General features: G+C 36.5%; 1 long non-coding RNA gene across 1 annotated transcript; it reads right to left on the minus strand.

The window, feature by feature from the left end:
- Positions 1-227: 227 nt before the first annotated feature.
- Positions 228-14,632, minus strand: LOC128219043 (uncharacterized). Its single transcript, XR_008258532.1, has 6 exons — positions 14,537-14,632; positions 14,197-14,336; positions 13,236-13,535; positions 10,064-10,821; positions 7,621-7,677; positions 228-629 (listed from the first exon to the last, which is right to left on the minus strand). It is a non-coding gene; the product is annotated as an uncharacterized LOC128219043 (long non-coding RNA).
- Positions 14,633-20,972: the final 6,340 nt, after the last annotated feature.

Below are 20,972 nucleotides of genomic sequence, written 5' to 3' on the forward strand. Positions count from 1 at the left end.
CGAATAAGACATTCCGGATCAAAACGCAGTATTAATAACCCTTTTATATATACATTACTGGTAAGATCACTTAAAAGCCACATGTTTTCATAATAAATGTCATTTTAACGACGCACTGTTTTGTTTTATGACGTCATTTTAACATCGTGCAACGTTACTTGTTATGACGTGACGTCACAAGAGTGGAATACGGCCGTATTGCACTGGAGTGGAAAAAAGGACAACCGTATTTTTCGATATGTATTGCGTGTGGATTTATGATGGGTATATAATAATTTTTTTTATAAAACGTTGCCAACCCCGCGAAAATTAACCAAATAACATACATATATATGGATGTATATGCTTACAAAGGTATCCTTTATATTTAATAATTGAAGTCATATAAAAATGAAAAACAACAACAACACCACTACACTTAATGTGGCTTAGAAAAAGTTTTATAACAGTCCATGCTGAAACTAAAAACAAGTTGTTTTTTTATTAGGTCTTATGTCTTCCTAGGTTTGGTTTTGGTAGGTCAAGTTCTGATGGAGATGGTCCGGGGACTATTACCTCTTGTGGCAAATTGTCGTCTGGAACTCGGTCAGGTCCCGATTCTGAGTTGTATGGTGAGGCACTTCCACCCTCTGAAACATATTAAATCATATTGTACACATTAAATCCTAGGAGAGGAAGAAATACAGGTGCTTCTGAACATATTAAATCATATTGTACAAATTTAATCCTAGGAGAGGAAGGAGTACAGGTGCTTCTCAACATATTAAATCATATTGTACACATTTAATCCTAGGAGAGGAAGAAATACAGGTGCTTCTGAACATATTAAATCATATTGCACACATTTAATCCTAGGAGAGGAAGAAATACAGGTGCTTCTGAACATATTAAATCATATTGTACACATTTAATTCTAGGAGAGGAAGAAATACAGGTGCTTCTGAACATATTAAATCATATTGCACACATTAAATCCTAGGAGAGGAAGAAATACAGGTGCTTCTGAACATATTAAATCATATTGCACACATTAAATCCTAGGAGAGGAAGAAATACAGGTGCTTCTGAACATATTAAATCATATTGTACACATTTAATCCTAGGAGAGGAAGAACTACAGGTGCTTCTGAACATATTAAATCATATTGCACACATTTAATCCTAGGAGAGGAAGAAATACAGGTGCTTCTGAACATATTAAATCATATTGCACACATTTAATCCTAGGAGAGGAAGAAATACAGGTGCTTCTGAACATATTAAATCATATTGCACACATTAAATCCTAGGAGAGGAAGAAATACAGGTGCTTCTGAACATATTAAATCATATTGTACACATTTAATCCTAGGAGAGGAAGAAATACAGGTGCTTCTCAACATATGGAATCATAATTATTGTACACATTTAATCCTAGGAGAGGAAGAAATACAGGTGCTTCTGAACGTATTAAATCATATTGAACACACTTAATCCTAGGGGAGGAAGGAATACAGGTGCTTCTCAACATATTTAATCATATTGTACACATTTAATCCTAGGAGAGGAAGAAATACAGGTGCTTCTGAACATATTAAATCATTTTGAACACACTTAATCCTAGGGGAGGAAGGAGTACAGGTGCTTCTGAACATGTTAAATCATATTGTACACATTTAATCCTAGGAGAGGAAGAAATACAGGTGCTTCTGAACATATTAAATCATAGTGAACACACTTAATCCTAGGGGAGGAAGGAATACAGGTGCTTCTCAACATATGGAATCATAATTATTGTACACATTTAATCCTAGGAGAGGAAGAAATACAGGTGCTTCTGAACGTATTTAATCATATTGTACACACTTAATCCTAGGGAAGAAAGGAATACAGGTGCTTCTGAACATATTAAATCATATTGTACACACTTAATCCTAGGGGAGGAAGGAATACAGGTGCTTCTGAACATATTAAATCATATTGTACACACTTAATCCTAGGGGAGGAAGGAATACAGGTGCTTCTGAACATATTAAATCATATTGTACACACTTAATCCTAGAGGAGGAAGAAATACAGGTGCTTCTGAACATATTAAATCATATTGTACACACTTAATCCTAGGGAAGAAAGGAATACAGGTGCTTCTGAACATATTAAATCATATTGTACACACTTAATCCTAGGGGAGGAAGAAATACAGGTGCTTCTGAACATATTAAATCATATTGTACACACTTAATCCTAGGGAAGGAAGGAATACAGGTGCTTCTGAACATATTAAATCATATTGTACACACTTAATCCTAGGGGAGGAAGAAATACAGGTGCTTCTGAACATATTAAATCATTTTGAACACACTTAATCCTAGGGGAGGAAGGAGTACAGGTGCTTCTGAACATATTAAATCATATTGTGCACACTTTATCCTAGGGCAGGAAGGAGTACAGGTGCCTCTGAACATATTAAACCATATTGTACACACTTAATCCTAGGGGAGGAAGAAATACAGGTGCTTCTCAACATATTAAATCATATTGTACACACTTAATCCTAGAGGAGGAAGGAGTACAGGTGCTTCTGAACATGTTAAATCATATTGAACACACTTAATCTTAGAGGAGGAAGGAATACAGGTGCTTCTGAACATATTAAATCATATTGAACACACTTAATCCTAAAGGAGGAAGGAATACAGGTGCTTCTGAACATATTAAATCATATTGAACACACTTAATCCTAGAGGAGGAAGGAGTACAGGTGCTTCTGAACATGTTAAATCATATTGTGCACACTTTATCCTAGGGCAGGAAGGAGTACAGGTGCCTCTGAACATATTAAACCATATTGTACACACTTAATCCTAGGGGAGGAAGAAATACAGGTGCTTCTCAACATATTAAATCATATTGTACACACTTAATCCTAGAGGAGGAAGGAGTACATGTGCTTCTGAACATGTTAAATCATATTGTACACACTTAATCTTAGGGGAGGAAGGAATACAGGTGCTTCTCAACATATTAAATCATATTGAACACACTTAATCCTAGAGGAGGAAGGAATACAGGTGCTTCTGAACATGTTAAATCATATTGAACACACTTAATCCTAGAGGAGACGGGAGTACAGGTGCTTCTGAACATGTTAAATCATATTGTACACACTTAATCCTAGGGGAGGAAGGAGTACAGGTGCTTCTGAACATATTAAATCATATCGTACATACTTAATCCTAGGGAAGGAAGGAGTACAGGTGCATCTGAACATATTAAATCATATTTTACACACTTAATCCTAGGGGAGGAAGGAATACAGGTGCTTCTGAACATATTAAATCATATTGAACACACTTAATCCTGGAGGAGGAAGGAGTACAGGTGCTTCTGAACATGTTAAATCATATTGTACACACTTAATCCTAGGGGAGGAAGGAGTACAGGTGCTTCTGAACATATTAAATCATATTGAACACACTTAATCCTAGGGGAGGAAGGAATACAGGTGCTTCTGAACATATTAAATCATATTGAACACACTTAATCCTAGGGGAGGAAGGAATACAGGTGCTTCTGAACATATTAAATCATATTGAACACACTTAATCCTAGAGGAAGAAGGAGTACAGGTGCTTCTGAACATGTTAAATCATATTGTACACACTTAATCCTAGGGGAGGAAGGAGTACAGGTGCTTCTGAACAAATTAAATCATATCGTACACACTTAATCTTAGGGAAGGAAGGAATACAGGTGCTTCTGAACATATTAAATCATATCGTGCATACTTAATCCTAGGGAATGAAGGAGTACAGGTGCTTCTGAACATATTAAATCATATTTTACACACAAAATCCTAGGAGAGGAAGGAGTACAGGTGCATCTGAACATATTAAATCATATCGTACACACTAAATCCTAGGAGAGGAAGGAGTACAGGTGCTTCTGAACATATTAAATCATACTGTACACACTTAATCCTAGGAGAGGAAGGAGTTCAGGTGCTTCTGTACATATTAAATCATATCGTACACACTAAATCCTAGGAGAGGAAGGAGTACATGTGCATATGTAACATATTAAATTATATTGTAAACACTTTATCCTAGGGTAGGAAGGGATCCATAATATTTTCCAACTTGAAGGAACAAACTACAATCGGAAGCCATTGGCTCGAACTCGCTTGGCTCGAATACCTCGATGTTCGAACTAGATGTTAAGGACTGATGTCTTAAAACTAATGGTAAACATTCCCACTTGGCTCGAAAATATCGAGGGTTAAGATATTTGCTGGTCCCTGGAAGTTCGAGCCAACGGGGTTCGACTGTATGATGTAATAGTTTGATGACATAAAGTAAAATCTTGATACTTAAGAATGGGCAGGAGTGAGCGTTCATAAAAATAAACAATGCAGTCGACGTCGGAACGGGATTTGACAAACCTTTTGACTATTAGAACTCGAAATTTTGATGTTTTACGAACTAACTATTTAAACTTAAATTAAATTAGATCTTGTTTCACGAATAAGTTTCTAAGAAGAAGAAAGAAATCCACTCTGGTCAGATACATGTAGAACGTTTCTGGTAAGACCGGTATCTTTATATATATGGCTTGCAGATTACCAAGGCGCACCTGTCTTGTTCGTTTTCGATAGGCGTGACTCCATTCTGAACTCCTCGGCCATTTTTATCGAAAACAACCTCGGATGTATGCCGGTACATCAGTTAAAGAAGTTCGTAATTTTTTTAATTAAATCATTTTAGAAATGTAGTGTTTTAGAATTGTATTTATTGATCTAAGTTGAAAGTGATTGCCAGTGAAGTATGTTATTGCAAACATAATTAAGATTTCCAAGAGTAAAGTCATAAAGTTTAACTGCTACATAAAATCACTACGCGATCTACTTCCAGCGGACTTAAACGTACCTCTTTTTTAGTATGTAAACCGTCAAAATACATCGGAGGTTTTTTTTGAAAAAAATGGCCGAGGAGCTCCGAATGGCGTGACTAAAGTGAATCACATCCATTTTTAAATTAATTTAATGGCTTTTGACAATTATACCTAATCATTGATTTCCGTGAATAGAGTATTAAAGAGTTTTGTTTGAAACTTAACTGTACACTATGAAGATAAAAGGAATGTTACAGAAAAAAAACACTTTCTTATTCCTTCTTGATATAACTCCATTTATAATATTTATATAGCGTTTTCCTCTTAAACACGATAAAGCCATGGATGCTTTGAAGGCGGGTTTACCACAACCGGATTCAGAAATTGACGTTCGTGGGGCCTAACAAAGGGGTGCAAACTATTTGCATGGGGGTTTGGGGTTACCTCTTCAATAAAATTTTAACAATTTGTAGTCCAAAATGGTACATTTTGAGCGTATTTTATAACCCCCCCCCCATATAGAATATAAAGTAAAATTGAACGATTATATTGCGTCCCCCCATCTAATCCCGCGTGTGACAACCATGAATTCAAATTTACATAAAACACTCATGAACCAAGAGATTACCTTCAAATAAATATATTGGTGCAGGTTATGCACCAGTCAATTGTTACCACGCCCCCCAAGTTCGGGGTATACCAGGGATGGCCGGGAAAATGGGCCGTGTTCACCTTCAAGGTGACCCCGCAGTGCCGGTTAAATGCGTCGGTTTTGTCTTCGCACCAAAAAAAAACGGGAAATGGGCCTAACCTAGAGTCCATGGGGTGCGGGGGCATTTGTTGGGGATTTTACCAGCAGTTCCTCCCCGCAGGGCGGGATTTTACTTGGCGCGCGCGAAAGTCAAAGTCCCCGCCATTCCCAGGATCTGGGGGCCGTGGTTTCCATGGACTTTTGCATTAATGTTCACAAACCTTTATCCAATAACTATGATTAATTAAGATTTAAATAAAACGGTGTCAACGGAGAGTTACATCCCTTTGAAGAACAATTTGCCAGGGCTGGGATTATCAAACGGAGTTTAATGGAAAGTTGAATAAATCGTTCTAATATCAAGCAGAAATGTAAAATCATATGTACCTCTACAGTATGAGATTATGCAGTTTCATTTAAGTATAAAAGCAATCATAAACTTTGATCACATATACAATTTAAAGTGATTGTGACATTCAGTGTAATTTAAAGAGAGATAAAATGTGTGTTAAGAAGTGAATCTGTTAGTTTTACAACAATGCACCAGTCAATTGTAACCACGTCCCAAGGTCCAGGGCATAGCAGGGACTTTGACTTTCGGTCCAGCCAACCCAGGGTAAAATCCCCGCCCGGGACGAACTGCTGGTGAAATCCCCGCCAAATGCCTCCGCACCCCAGAGACCCTAGGTAAGGCCCATTTCCCGCTATTTTTGGCACGAGGATAAAACCACCGCATTCACCCGGAACTGCGGGGCCATTCTGTAGGTAAAAACACGGCCCATTTCCCCGGCTATCCCCGGTATACCCCCGGACCTTGGGAGGGGGAGGGGGACGTGGTTACAATTGACTAATGCACAAATGGTAAGCACCACCAATACGCAATGAATTCGCAGTGGACATGCTGATTTTACTCGGTTAGTGAATCATCGAGATATCTGCCATTATCTGCGGTCGCGATACTAAGATATAAAACGCAAACAAACTGTGTAAATACAGCAAGTAAGTTTAATATCTCCAATAAAACTATCATTTTAATGAAATTTAGCAGTTGTAATAAAGAAAAAAGCGCATCCATTTAACAATAAAGCTTTTCTAAGTCTGATGTTGGCTTTAAATGACTTGAAATATGTTCAACTCTTTAAAGAAACATTTTGAAATGGGTATGGCGGTGACCGTTGACTCTACAATTAAAGTGGTTCGCCCACTCATGGTTTTGATTTTGTAAATTAGGATCTTTGTGAACCTGTCAAGGTCTTTTAAAGTGACACTCTTATTTAAAGTCAAGCTTGATCACTCAATACTTGCTGACCTAATGTCTTTCATATAGCAAGAAATAACAACAGAAAGTGCAAGACAAATATTGTAAGGGAGGCAACTCAATCCACAGTTACAATATATCAGTGTGCTAGTTCTTTCCCTTTGAAATCCAAAGACACCAGCGATTATTGTTTCAAGTGACACTTATTCAGAATCAATACATACACATGTACATCAATTTTGACTGATTGACCTTTAACTTCTTACTAAACAATGCATTTATGAAACATACTAAATACTGATAACATGATTTTAACCGTGTATTTAATAGCAGAATGTGCAAATTATTAAATGATTAGTGAATGCTAAACTATTTACTGTGGTCCACCATAGTCACATAAGGTAGATATACTGTGTTTTATGCTCATTTCTTTCAAAATAAACTCGATATCCTTCATAAGAACCATTGGTTTCCACATTTATTCATCCTTTTTGGAATATTAAAACAATACTATTAATTGTGGTAAATCCTTTTGGGAATAAGAGTGCATCTTTAAGGATTGCATTTGCAATGCATCATTGAATCGTAAATTTCCGTCTAATTTCGCTTATCTTCCGAAAAGAGTCGTTTAAAGCCAATATTGTCAATGGTGGATGGCTTGCTTTAATGTACCTTAACCCTACTTGTCTTTATTTAAAGCTGTAATGGCTTTAAGAAGTTGAAAAAATGAAAGTATACTTACTTGATACTGATGACGTACGATCGGTGCCATTGCATGATTGTCCATCTTTCTTCTTCTCTAAAACAAATGGTTCAAAGACATTGTTTAATGTTAGAAATAGGAAATCATATGCAAAATAGAAATGATTATGCCGGAGTAGCATACTAACAGATCAAACATTACTATGATATGCGTCTTACATATTAATGCACCAGTCAATTATAACCACGCCCCCCCCCCCTCCAGGTGCGTGGGTATACTGGGGATAGCCGGGGAAATGGGCTGTATTTTTACCATCAGTTTGTTCCCGCAGGGTTGAGATTTTACCCGGGGTAGGCTGGACCGAAAGTCATAGTACCCGCTATTCCCCGGACCTAGGCGGGGAGGGCGTGGTAACAATTGACTGGTGCATAATATACACGATATACCCGCCGTATTTGTGTTCATGTGGGCCTACCAAAATCAATATGTGTATGCCACGTTTATAACGTCATATATGCTACGCCGGAAGCAAATTTTGCATAAAAGGGAAGACTTAAATCAACCATAACCTTTGAATTTTATTACTACACCATTTTAAATAAAACAAAGGGCAGTCTATGCCGCTTAAAGAGCCCCGCCTTCGTTTTATTACCGAAGTTTGGTAAGGTGATTAGTTTTATCAAACACTTCGACAAACCTGTTTCCAAAACAATGTTTTGACAGTGCTCCGTCAGACGGCCGTATTGTTAAAAGGTTTGTCGAAGTGTTTTAAGAAACTTAACTCTAAATTAAACTCTGGTAAAAGACCGAAAGTGGGGCCCCGTTAGCGGCGTAGACAGCGCTATTTTTCATTTAAAATGGTAAAGAAGTAGTGAAGTTATCTTTGTTTAAAGTCATCATTTGAAGCAAAATATTGCCTTCCGACGTAGCATTTATGGTGCAATTTATCACGTGGTATACACACACTGAAAATGCTGTAGGGTGGTTAAATGAATAAAATGATACATATGCGAATGAAAACATTTTGCAGAATGAAACATAATAAAAACAGATATGATAACACATGTCACTTTTAAAATAAATTCTCAAGATGAATGAATATATATGTTTGTCTTTCTCATTTATGACTAGTAGTATCAAATATATCATTACATATAAGTATATGTTTGAGTTCATTTGGCACTCTACTGAAAATGGAGCGAGCGCAGCGAGGCCACGGGCCGACGTTTAACTTATAACCGTGACTAAACTCAGTCTACAACATTTTGACGTCATCTTGAAACACACAAAATATGAGGTGTTTGAAGAGTCACTTACATGCCATTCTATCTAAACTTGGATGAATTTAATTTATGTTTTGCAGTAACAAATAACGCAAGTTCACTATTTCAAATAGTGAATTAACTTTTTGATAATTTTCAGTGTTAAGAATTTTTAGCACTCTCTTAATTTCAAATCAAACGTAGAGGGCTGGGGCTCAATTTCAAAGACGTCATTTCTGAAATTATATTACTTTCGCATACAATTTGGTGCGCCTTTATGAAAACAACAGTATTATAATGAAAGGCAATAATTTGAAATAAAAGTTCGTTTCAGTGAAAGAGTGCAATATATACACATCATGAACACCAAAGTTAATGAAATCACGCATGGCTAAGCTACTCGCCAAATGAGCGTAGCTAGCCCTCTATTCATGTGGATTCATAATTGTGCTACGGGGGTTTGGGGTCATGTCCCCTCGGAAAATTTTGAAAACCATGGAGCAATCTGGGCGTTGTGAGGTGCTTTATTTAATACGGAAAATGGTCAGTTTTAGGATCATGTAGTCAAGTACGCTTACCACAACTCTCGCTGACTTTTTTTGTCTGAACATGAGGATTTAGCTGCCTACCCGCGTATAGGCAGCTACGCGCCTGTCGCCAAAACATATCTTTGGTACTCACTCATTGATTTATATAACGCTCTTACGTACGCTTACCACAACTCTCGCTGACTTTTTTTTTGTCTGAACATGAGGATTTTGCTGCCTACCCGCGTATAGGCAGCTACGCGCCTGTCGCCAAAACATATCTTTGGTACTCACTCATTGATTTATATAACGCTCTTACGTACGCTTACCACAACTCTCGCTGACTTTTTTTTGTCTGAACATGAGGATTAAGCTACCTACCCGCGTATAGGCAGCTACGCGCCTGTCGCCGAAACACGCTCTTACACGACTTATACAAACATTCATATATATTTTTCACAAATCGTTTGAACAAAACTCGTTTTAATCCGTTTTAACATATAATTGTCTATATCAAATAATGCAATCAGCTGATGTTTGATATAGGTCTTACTTCGTTATAACCCGTTTTAATATATTATGATTGTATAAAAAGTATAATGGAGTTTTGATAATTGATATATCTGTTGAATAAAACATGCTCAAACGAAAAAGGACAAACCATGGCATAATAACATATTGAGAAAAACTCACCTGTTTTAGAATGTGTTTTTCCCATAATGTCGTTTTTAAAACCACCAAGAAATCCTGCTTATATTCTAATTATCCAACCATACCAGGGGAACATACAGCATTTTAAAACACAACAAATATGATTTAAATGATTCACCTTTATTTCCACGTATATTGTTGAGTATAACTACCTGTGTGTTTATTAATAGTTAAATCAATTCCTATTGAAAATAGATCAGTGTATCTTATATCAATCGGTATAGCTTAAACTTCATTTGTAGCATTGACTTTAAACCGTCGCCATTTGGTCTAATTGTCTAACGTTAAGTAGAGCTTTATAGACACAGTTCATTTAAACCTTTTCTGAACCAAAAAATTCTAAAAAGATATAACCAGAGAAAACATATAGTCAGGACATTAATACTAAGCTCCAATTACACAATAAGAGTCGAATGTAAAATATATATTCAATTTAATTTAATAACCTAAAATCAGAAATAAAAGTGTTGAGTCTGAGTTCATTGTTGTAAAAGAAGTACTAACAATTTATTTTCTTAAATTTGGAGGCGGGAGAGAAGACCCTGCTTGTGTGGTATCTGAGGTCACTGTTGACGGGAAGGGGCCAGTAATTGTTGTTGGATATACCACTGTTGCTCCAGAAATTGGCACGGGAACAGCTGGTGTTTTCTTTTCTGATCCTGTGGCTCGTGTCTTTATTTTGTCTATTGATCTGAGATTCCTTGGTTGTGGAAGCCATTTTGGAACTGAATCTGGATTTACTGTGAAAGGGAAGAGGCATAGATAAACAATGCATCATTTTCAGAACTTACTTTATAAAATAGTTGCAACACTAAGTTTGATGCAAAGCATAAAGGACGCCTTTGATTTTATAGCATGGCTTAAAGGAAGCAGATGCAGTTTACCAGCATACCAAGTTTGGGGTACCTGGATACAAGTAGTCTTCAGTTATTTAACGAAATCGGATTTTCAGCTAAGGTCACCACGTCATTGACCTTTGACCAGCTGACGTAAAAAAGGTTGTGGTGTTGGTCACATTTGAGTGACCTCTTCCAAGTTCGAGATCTCTAGGGCTAAGCTTTTTACTCAATTAATGATAATAAAATGTGTATTTTTAGTTTACGGTCACAACGACCTTGACTTTGTACTCACAAACCTCAAACGCAAAAGGGTTCATATGCTGGTCATAACCAACCCGCTTACAAAACGTTTACATCCCTGGGTCATAGCGTTCTTGAGATATTGTTCTGCAACCGATTTTCCGTTTACGGTCACCACCAAATTGACCTTTGATCCACTGACCTCAAAATAATATTGTACATTTGCTTGTCATACTAAGTACACATAAAACCAAGTTTGAGGTCCCTGAACCAAAGCGTTCTTCAGATATTGAATGCAAAACCGATTTTAACTGAATGTCACCACGACCAGGACCTTTGATACACTGACCTCAAAATCAATATAGTTCATATCCTGGTCATGACCAACCAACTTAGAAAGTTAAAGGTGCATGGGCTTAAATGATTTTTTATATCGGAAACCGGTTTTTAGCCGAAGGTAATATTAAGGTAGACATTGACCTTTGACCAACTGACCACAAAATCAAAAGGTTGTTTCTGCTGGTCATGACCAACATGCCTACAAAGTTTAAGAGCCCTGTGCCTAAGGGTTCTACAAATATTAATCGGAAACCGTGGGGATGGAAGGAGGACGAACAGACGACCAGATGATTATATGCCACCCTTTGGGGCAAACAACCCACAGTGCTGTAATACTGAAAATTATAAACTTCAGGTTTTATGTTTTTATTTATGAGTTAAGAGGTTAAAGCTGCACTCTCACAGATTGAACGATTTGACAACTTTTTTATTTTTTGTCTTAGAACGAGCCAATTTTTGTGAAAATTCATGGACACAAGTTAAGATTGCTGACAAAAAATTAGATCGCAGATTTATATATTTAAGTTAAAAAATTGATGTTTAATGCATATTTATTAAACCATTAGTAAACCATTCTGACGTCGCGTATCCACGAGAAAATAGAGAAACAAACTTTTATAATGTCCGGCTATTTGGTTTCAATAAATGTACACATGTACACAACACCGTAAGAAAAAAATGTCGTTAACAATTTCAACACCTACTTATCAATGAAACACATGGCATCTGTATATGCATAAGTTGTCGAGTTACGTGTGTCCTTTATGTATAATTGTAAATATTTAAGGTCAAATAACTCAATTGAAAGTTATATAGGATATATTATTAGGGCTTCTGAATTTCGTCCAGAAAATAGCTTAAAGCTGCACTCTCACAGATAATACAATTTTTACAACTTTTTTTATTTTTTGTCATGGAAGGAGCATATTTTTGCGTAAATATCTGCAAACCAATGATATAAGATTGCTGACAAAAGATCAGATCGCAGATTTTCATATTTCTGTTCGAAAATCAATGTTTTATGGCTTAAACCGTTACAACGGTTTAAGAAAAATGCATAAAAAATCAATATTTGAACTTAAATATAAAAATCTGCGATCTTCTTTTTTGTCATATGACTGGTTTCCATGGATTTTCGCAAAATGGCTCTTTCCAAGACAAAAAAAGTTGTGAAAACGTTATATCGGTGAGAGTGCAGCTTTAAGACTCGTTAACTAACATAATAATCATGGAGTCGTTGAATAAAAATGTATATTATGTGACTCGTTACAAATCCTATATATCTAAAAAGGTTCCTACTAATTCATAAAACAGTCGCATATCCATATTCGTCTAGTATTGTCAAAAACAGACATATCCAGAGGGAACTAAATACTAAATGGTAAGTAACTATTCGGAACTTCTCGGTCATTTTTATCGAACACAACCTCGGATGTATGCCGGTACATCAGTAGAAGTAGTCCGTATTTCATCATGAACCAAATGTTGTTATTTTAGCTTGTATTTATTAATCTAAGTTTAAATTGATTGTGAAGTGTATTATTGCAAACATAATTAAGATTCCCAAGAATAAAGTAATATGGTTTAACTGCAAAAAATAAAATACTACGCGATCTACTTGCGGCGGACTTAAACATACCGATTTCTGAGTATGTAAACCGTCCATATACATCCGAGGTTGTTTTCGATAAAATTGGCCCAGGAGCTCCAAATGGTAAAAAATAAAGTAAAAATACCAGTTTGAGGCTCCATGTTGGAGGGAAGATCTTCTTCGCTCGGACCCATGTTGGCATCCGGCGTTGTGCAGGTCTGGCTTCGATTCGTTCTATCATGGGCCGGAGGTGAAATGTCAGATTGCAACGGCGGAGGCGGGCGGGACTGAGACATCTTCGTCGTCGCTCACGCTATTACGGCTATAACTGTCTATGACACGAGGCGACTGCTGCTAGCGGCAGTTTTGCTCCCTGGTGCACGTCTTTTCGTCGTATTAGCACGAAACAGTTGAATCCCGTTTGCTCGAACACGCTTGGCTCGAGCTGCATGTAAAGGACCGGTTTCGTTAAACTTAGTGAAAGCATTCCCGATTGGCTCAAATTGTCCGAGGCTCGATGTATTTTCGCCGGTCCATGGAAATTCGATCCAACGGGGTTTGACTTAGACCAAATAATTGTACGTTGACGGATTTTTTTAATGATTTTTGATATCGTAAATCCTTCACATACAAGTTGTTTTGTACCAAAAGTGGGTTGGTAACTATCGTTTTATTGGAAAGGTAAATCATGTGTTTTAATGCATTTAATGCTTGTTTTGTGCAAAATAACTTTGCACTTACATGGTAAAATATGAAAACCTTTATCATCCATTTCAAAGATTAAATACTTAACTAAACACTATTTCAATATATTTTTTTCAAATCCCCCGGGTTTTGCACAAACCCGTTTAGACGTTAGGGATTGAAAGAATCCCGTATAACACGTATATTATTTTAAATTGTACTTAGAAATGATAGTAGACTTGGAACAATACTGTATAACTACGAAACTACGGAACCAAAGCCAGCGAATGGGTTTGGTTTTAATCTACGAATCAAGATTGGAAAATTTGGCCTGATTAAACAAAGATAAGGTATTAACATAATCAATAAACCAATATTTTGAATCAAATGAATTTATGACGCCTAAAAAATGAACAAGCTACCTTCTTGAAATGTTGAAGAGGAAAGAGGAAGTCCTGAGATCCGCGCAAGTTTTTTTCTTCCTTTTATTCAGTCTGGCAATGGGCTACGAAATCAGATTGGTAGAAGGTACTGGCACCACGATGAAACTGATTACACGAATCTGTAATCAGAATAAATACGAATTAAGTAAAATCTTAAGTTTAATAAGATTATATTCAACCGTATTGCCTGGTTTTAGAAAAAATGTTGTGGTCTTGCCCATAGCATAGTTACTGAAAATAAATCATGCGACAAAACCTTTTTCAGACTAAGTTTAATTTAAACGAATATGAATTAAAAAGAAAAATACTAACTGCTTACCCTGTTCATGCAGAAAATCACTACCCTGTTTGAAGCTAAATGTCTGAAACATCTAGTGTCGATTGCATACTGCTGTATTGAAATCGATTCTCAAAATAAGGAAAATCATTCAAAATAAGGAAAATCATTCAAAATAAGGAAAACCGCAAACTATAAAGACACACATGTATGTACTGCTATCACAGTGACTTTTAATGGAACATACTTTTGCTTTATATTTATACATAATACAGAAACCTTGGACACGAATGACCTGCCAGGTATAATCATTAACCAATATCGCTGAAACTTTCAGTGTCCCTCAAAGCGAGCCTCTTTGAAATAACCTAGGAAAAGTTAAATCTCCGTGTTCATATCGTTTGCATGTATTTCAGCTCATAGGTGCCCCTCACATAGCTTGGACACTTATGCACCCCCCCCCCCCCCGGTCCGGGGAATAGCGGGGACTTTGACTTTCGGTCCAGCCAAGCCCGGGTAAAATCCCCGTCCTGTGGGGACGAACCGCTGGTTAAATCCCCGCAAAAATATATAATAGACAGGGTGATCATCTTATTTTGTTTACACTGCTAGAAAGGTAAAAGACTATGCTACAAGACAAATATAAATTTTATCCTGGTTTCTGCTACAATTCTAACAAAACCAGACGAAATTCGTTGACTCAACACTGAAAACATAAATTACGAAACAATGAAGAGGTATTTCTCCTTATTATAAAAAGCTCTTTAAATACAGACCGACATGAACATTTGCGAAAGGATACAGGAAACATACTTCACACGAACAAGTATCCCGGAAAGACATTCGATTCCCCCGCACACCGGTCTATAGACCACCCGCGTTCTGAAATTGTCTGTTATCCGCGTGTCAGCTCCTGGAAAGTGGTTACCATGTAGCCACCTTACTTAGCAGCACATGCAGCGGGGTATGTGATAGGTGAGATATATCATTTAAGTGTTTCATTAAACATATAACATATTTGTGCCGAAATAAACTTTATGCTATGTACGTTATGTTATGTTATGTTATGTTATATTGTGCTATGCTATGCTATGCTATGCTATACTATGCTATGCTATGCTATGCTATGCTTTGCTATGCCAGCTATGCTATGCTATGCTATGCTATGCTATGCTATGCTATGCTATGCTTTGCTATGCTATGCTATGCTATGCTATGCTATGCTATGCTATGCTATGCTATGCTATGCTATGCTATGCTATGACATGCCATGCCATGCTTTGCTATGTTATGCTATGTTATGCTTTCCTATGCTATGCTTTCCTATGCTTTGCTATGCTATGCTATGCTATGCTATGCTATGCCAGCTATGCCAGCTATGCCAGCTATGCCAGCTATGTCAGCTATGCCAGCTATGCTATGATATGCTATGATATGTTATCATATGCTATCCTATTCTATGCTATGCCAGCTATGCTATGCCAGCTATGCTATGCTATGCTATGCTATGCTATGCTATGCTATGCTATGCTATGCTATGCTATGCTATGTTATCCTATGCTATGATATGCTAAGATATGCTATGCTATGCCAGCTATGTCAGCTATGCCAGCTATGCTATGCTATGCTATGCTATGCTATGCTATGCTATGCTATGCTATGCTATGCTATGCTATGCTATGCTATGCTATGCTATGCTATGTAGTGTTATGTTATGTAATGTTATGTAATGTTATGTTGTGTTATCTTATGTTAAGTTGTGTTGTGTTGTGTAATGGCATGTTATGTTATGGCATGTTATGTTATGTTATGTTATGTTGTGCTGTTTTATGCTGTGTTATTTATGTTGTGTTACGTTATGTTATACTGTGTTATGTTATGTTATGTTATGTTATGTTGTGGTGTGTTATGTTATGTTATGTTATGTTATGTTATGTTATGTTATGTTATGTTATGTTGTGTTGTGTTGTGTTGTGTTGTGTTGTGTTATGTTAAGTTGTGTTATGTTATGTTATGTTATGTTATGGTATGGTATGTTATGCTGTGCTATGTTATGTTATGTTATGTTATGTTATGTTATGTTATGTTATGTTATGTTATGTTAATATTAATGTTATGTTATGTTATGTTATGTTATGTTATGTTATGTTATGTTATGTTATGTTATGTTATGTTATGTTATGTTATGTTATGTTATGTTATGTTATGTTTATGTACAATAAGTGTAATGTGAGTAAATTTACTCATTTCAGGATTACTGAGCAGCAATAGACTAATGTCATATATGGTTAAGAGTGCCCTGTACTCGTGGCCGCCTCCCGAAACCACACACTTCGGTGCGGCTACTGACTACAGAACAGACGACCAGATGCACCTGTTGTCCGCCACTATAATCGTAATCATATTGACATGTGTTTTAGCTTAAACAACGATGGCCGAAAAATAATACATGTTGTATAAATTGTCCTTCTTCAAAAATACCATATATTAATGTAAAAACATTTTTTTTGCATTTGTAAACCAGTTTTTAAACATTTAGCAAGCTAGTTCGACACTGTTACTAATACCCAGTTATAAAAAATGAGTTTTTGTCGACAAAAAAGAACGATAGAAAATCATGTGCAGACCCGGGCATTCTTAGTACCTACATTAAACTAAACCAGTAACTTGTCACCGAGAACATTTGTTTCTTAAACAGCAAAGGCATACAAGGAATTATCTTGACGATTTCTTTCTTTAAAGTCAATTTATTGATCTATCTATAAAAACAACACACATAAAACCAGACATAATAATCACTCTACACACATCAATCAATTGATATTGCGTAGCGTTAAGTAATTTGTCAGGAATTTGAAAATCTTTATACAATAGATCGCACATTTGTTCTCCCGATGATAGCTAACTTTTTTTTATTTCACATAGTTTTATTGTTTTTAAATAATCTACCTTATATTCAATTAAATAATGCTGGAAAATGTTTCTGTATGATGCATTAAAATAGCCACAAATACTCTCCGAAATTGTAAAAAAGTGACGACCATTCACAGCACCAATGTGTTATTACTATGCATCAGTGTTTGTATACAACGTGATAGTTTGCATCATAAATGCTACGTCGGAAGGCAATATTTTGATTAGAAAAAAAGACAAAGATACCTTCACTATTTCTTCACCATTTTAAATGAAACATAGCGCAGTCTTACGGAGCCCAACTGTTATGCTGTACGTCATACCATACTTTGGTTAAAATTGTTTTGTTAATTGAAACCATTTTCATAATTTCAGCGTTGGGTTATTTACAAATTATTTGTTAGATGTTTTTACACCTGTTATTTGAAATATGCAACTGTGTTTGTAACAGGTTGGCAAACGCCAACGATTTAGGATGTTGCTAATTGCCAAACAAAGGAGGTGTCAGTCGAAGCCATATTGACCTCAGCTTACTGTTTTATTGTTTCTTTGTATCTAATTTAGCACCTTGACATATGTTTTGATTAGGAACTATTTGAAATCAGAAGTAATTAGTTTGAGCTGAGCTGACAGTCTTTATGAAGTATTTCCTGTTTTTCTATTGGTTTAATTTATGATAGGCATGACCGGGCTGCACAATATAAGGTAACATATTTTTTAATTGTAAAAAAAAGAGAGGAGAAAAAATGTAGTTCTTCATAGAAAACGGACTCTTGAAATTTGTCTGAGCTCGAAGGTGGTTTTACCACAGTCCAGCAAACTACATGTATAGCGTTGTCGCTGTTGTACAATATATTTGGTGTTAATTTTTGGACTACACACACTGTGTTATTACTTCAAGTATTTGTTAATGAAAGAACAACATAATAAAATCGTGAAAAGAACTTGGTGTCGTGAAAAGGATTTTGTTTTGGACTTTTAAAAGCTAATTCCCCGGTGTGCCAAAAGTAACGGGTTTATAGTTAAGAAAAACTATTCCCCATTGGTGCTCCAATCTACTCGTTAATAGATAAAAAAAACGCACGGCACAACACTTGTTGGAGAACAGCGGCTAGTATCTCCGTACCTCAAATCAACACAGCCAAGCGAGCGAATTCCTTCAATATCTATATGGACTAAATATGCACTATTTGGACATAAATACTTTCGAAATTGTGCGTTCTCAACGACGATAATGAGCAACTGGCGACGTACGGTTCCACTATACAAGCCGACAATGGAATACCATTTCAAACAGATAACCTGTAAAAGTTGTTTAAGTTGTGGACTCAAACATGCACGCAAACAATGCACTGCCAAAAACGCAATCTGCAACCAATGCTCACAGAAAGGTCACTTCAGCCGCAAATGCAGATGTGCAAGAATGTCAACACAGCGTACCAAATCAAGAGATACAACCAGAATGACGACGTTTATCATTCGAAAAACTGCATAATGTGCTTTACCTTTTTACCATGAAGATGATGCATACTTCAAGAATAACACAACAAACACCGCAGTGAGTCCCGTACCATTCAAATATATACAGAGAATAGAATTAGAAAACGTATCATTGAAAAAGACTTGTAAAGGACTTGCTGCTGAAAACTCTTCATTGATTTTAAAAAAATCAGAAACTGAAAGCCTTTAACGAACGTCTCCAAAATGATATTTCGTCCTTAAAGACAAACATCTGTGATACAAATACTAGAGAAAATAATTTATTGAGAAAACTTACTGACCTTTCAAAAACATATAATGAATTGTGTGATGAAAACAATCAAATTAGAAAAATGTTTGATATTCAAGTTTATAAGATTGCTGAATTTGAGTTTAAATTAAGAAATGTACGAACAGAAAACACAGACTTGAAAACAAAAATAAACGATTTGGAAACTCAAATAACCCACCTTAAAACTAAACCTGAGCGCAAAACTGGCTCATTTCGCCAAGCAGAAACAGAAAAGCAAAGTTTACGGTATCCGGCTAACTTCAATGGATCTTCAGAACATCAACGTGAAGGTGCAGATCCAAGACATACAGGTTGGCATCAAACATGGCACCAAACACTGAGACGAGGTCAGTTTCGTGGAAATTCGAGGCGTGGGGGACAGTACCAGTATGATTACCGCATTTCTGATGCGCATAACATTGTGAACAGTAGAAAGTGATTAAAATACAGAAGTGATGTGGTGCTTACGCTTTATTGGCAACCTTGGTACTTATAATTCACAGTGTATTTACTTTTACTGTTGACTTCGAAGTGTTTCATCTCATAATAAAACGAGGAAATAGACACATTTCTTGATCCTTTTTAGATCTCGGGAAGGAGTCATTAAGAGTCGTCCACGCGGCACAAAACAACCTTCGGTCTTTTACCAGAGTTCCATTGAGTGTTTTATAAAACACTTCGACAAATCTTTTCACAATACGGCCGTCTGACGGAGCACTGTCAAAACAGTATTTTGGAAACAGGTTTGTAGATGTGTTTGATGAAACTAATGACCTCATCAAATTTCGGAAATAAATCAAATGCAGGGCTCTTTAAGCGGCATAGACTGCCTTTCGTTTCATTTAAAATGGTGATGTAAATAAAAAGTAATCTTTGATTTAAGATTTCATTTTAAGCAAATTTTTGCCTTCCGACGAAGCATATATGGCGTAATTTATCACGTGGTATACATACACTGTGCATGTACGAGAAATATTTTTAATGCTGCTTACTTAAGTTTATTTATTACATTAGCAGAAATAAGACCAAATAGATAATGTCTATTGTTCTATAATAGAGTATATGCGATATACGTGATGCAAGACACCATATTCGGGTTAGAGCTTTGCTCGTTCGCCTTTATGGTTTCCTTTGTCTCATATCGGGTCACATAATAGTCCAGTTACTTATAATATACTGGTGTAACTACTGTCACTGTTGAAAAGAAAGATTCCATATTTCCCCAGTATACATTGCGGACGGGAAACATTTTAATGGTGATGTAACTACTGTCACTGTTGAAAAGAAAGATTCCATATTTCCTCCGTATACATGCAGACGGGAAACACTGTAATGGTGATGTTACTTCAGTCACTGTTGAAGAGAAAGATCCCATATTCTCCCCGTATACATGCGGTCGGGAAACACTTTAATGGTTTTGTAACTTCAGTCACTGTTCAAGAGAAAGATTCCATATTCTCCCCCGTATACGTGCGGACGGGAAACACTGTAATGGTGATGTAACTACTGTCACTGTTGAAGAGAAAGATTCCGTATTCTCCCCCGTATACGTGCGGACGGGAAACACTGTAATGGTGATGTTACTTCAGTCACTGTTGAAGAGAAAGATTCCATATTCTCCCCCGTATACGTGCGGACGAGAAACACTGTAATGGTGATGTAACTACTGTCACTGTTGAAGAGAAAGATTCCATATTCTCCCCCGTATACATTGCGGACGGGAAACACTGTAATGGTGATGTTACTTCAGTCACTGTTGAAGAGAAAGATTCCATATTCTCCCCCGTATACGTG

This window comes from Mya arenaria, chromosome 15, assembly GCF_026914265.1.
Source record: "Mya arenaria isolate MELC-2E11 chromosome 15, ASM2691426v1".
Classification (NCBI taxonomy): Eukaryota; Metazoa; Mollusca; class Bivalvia; order Myida; family Myidae; genus Mya; species Mya arenaria.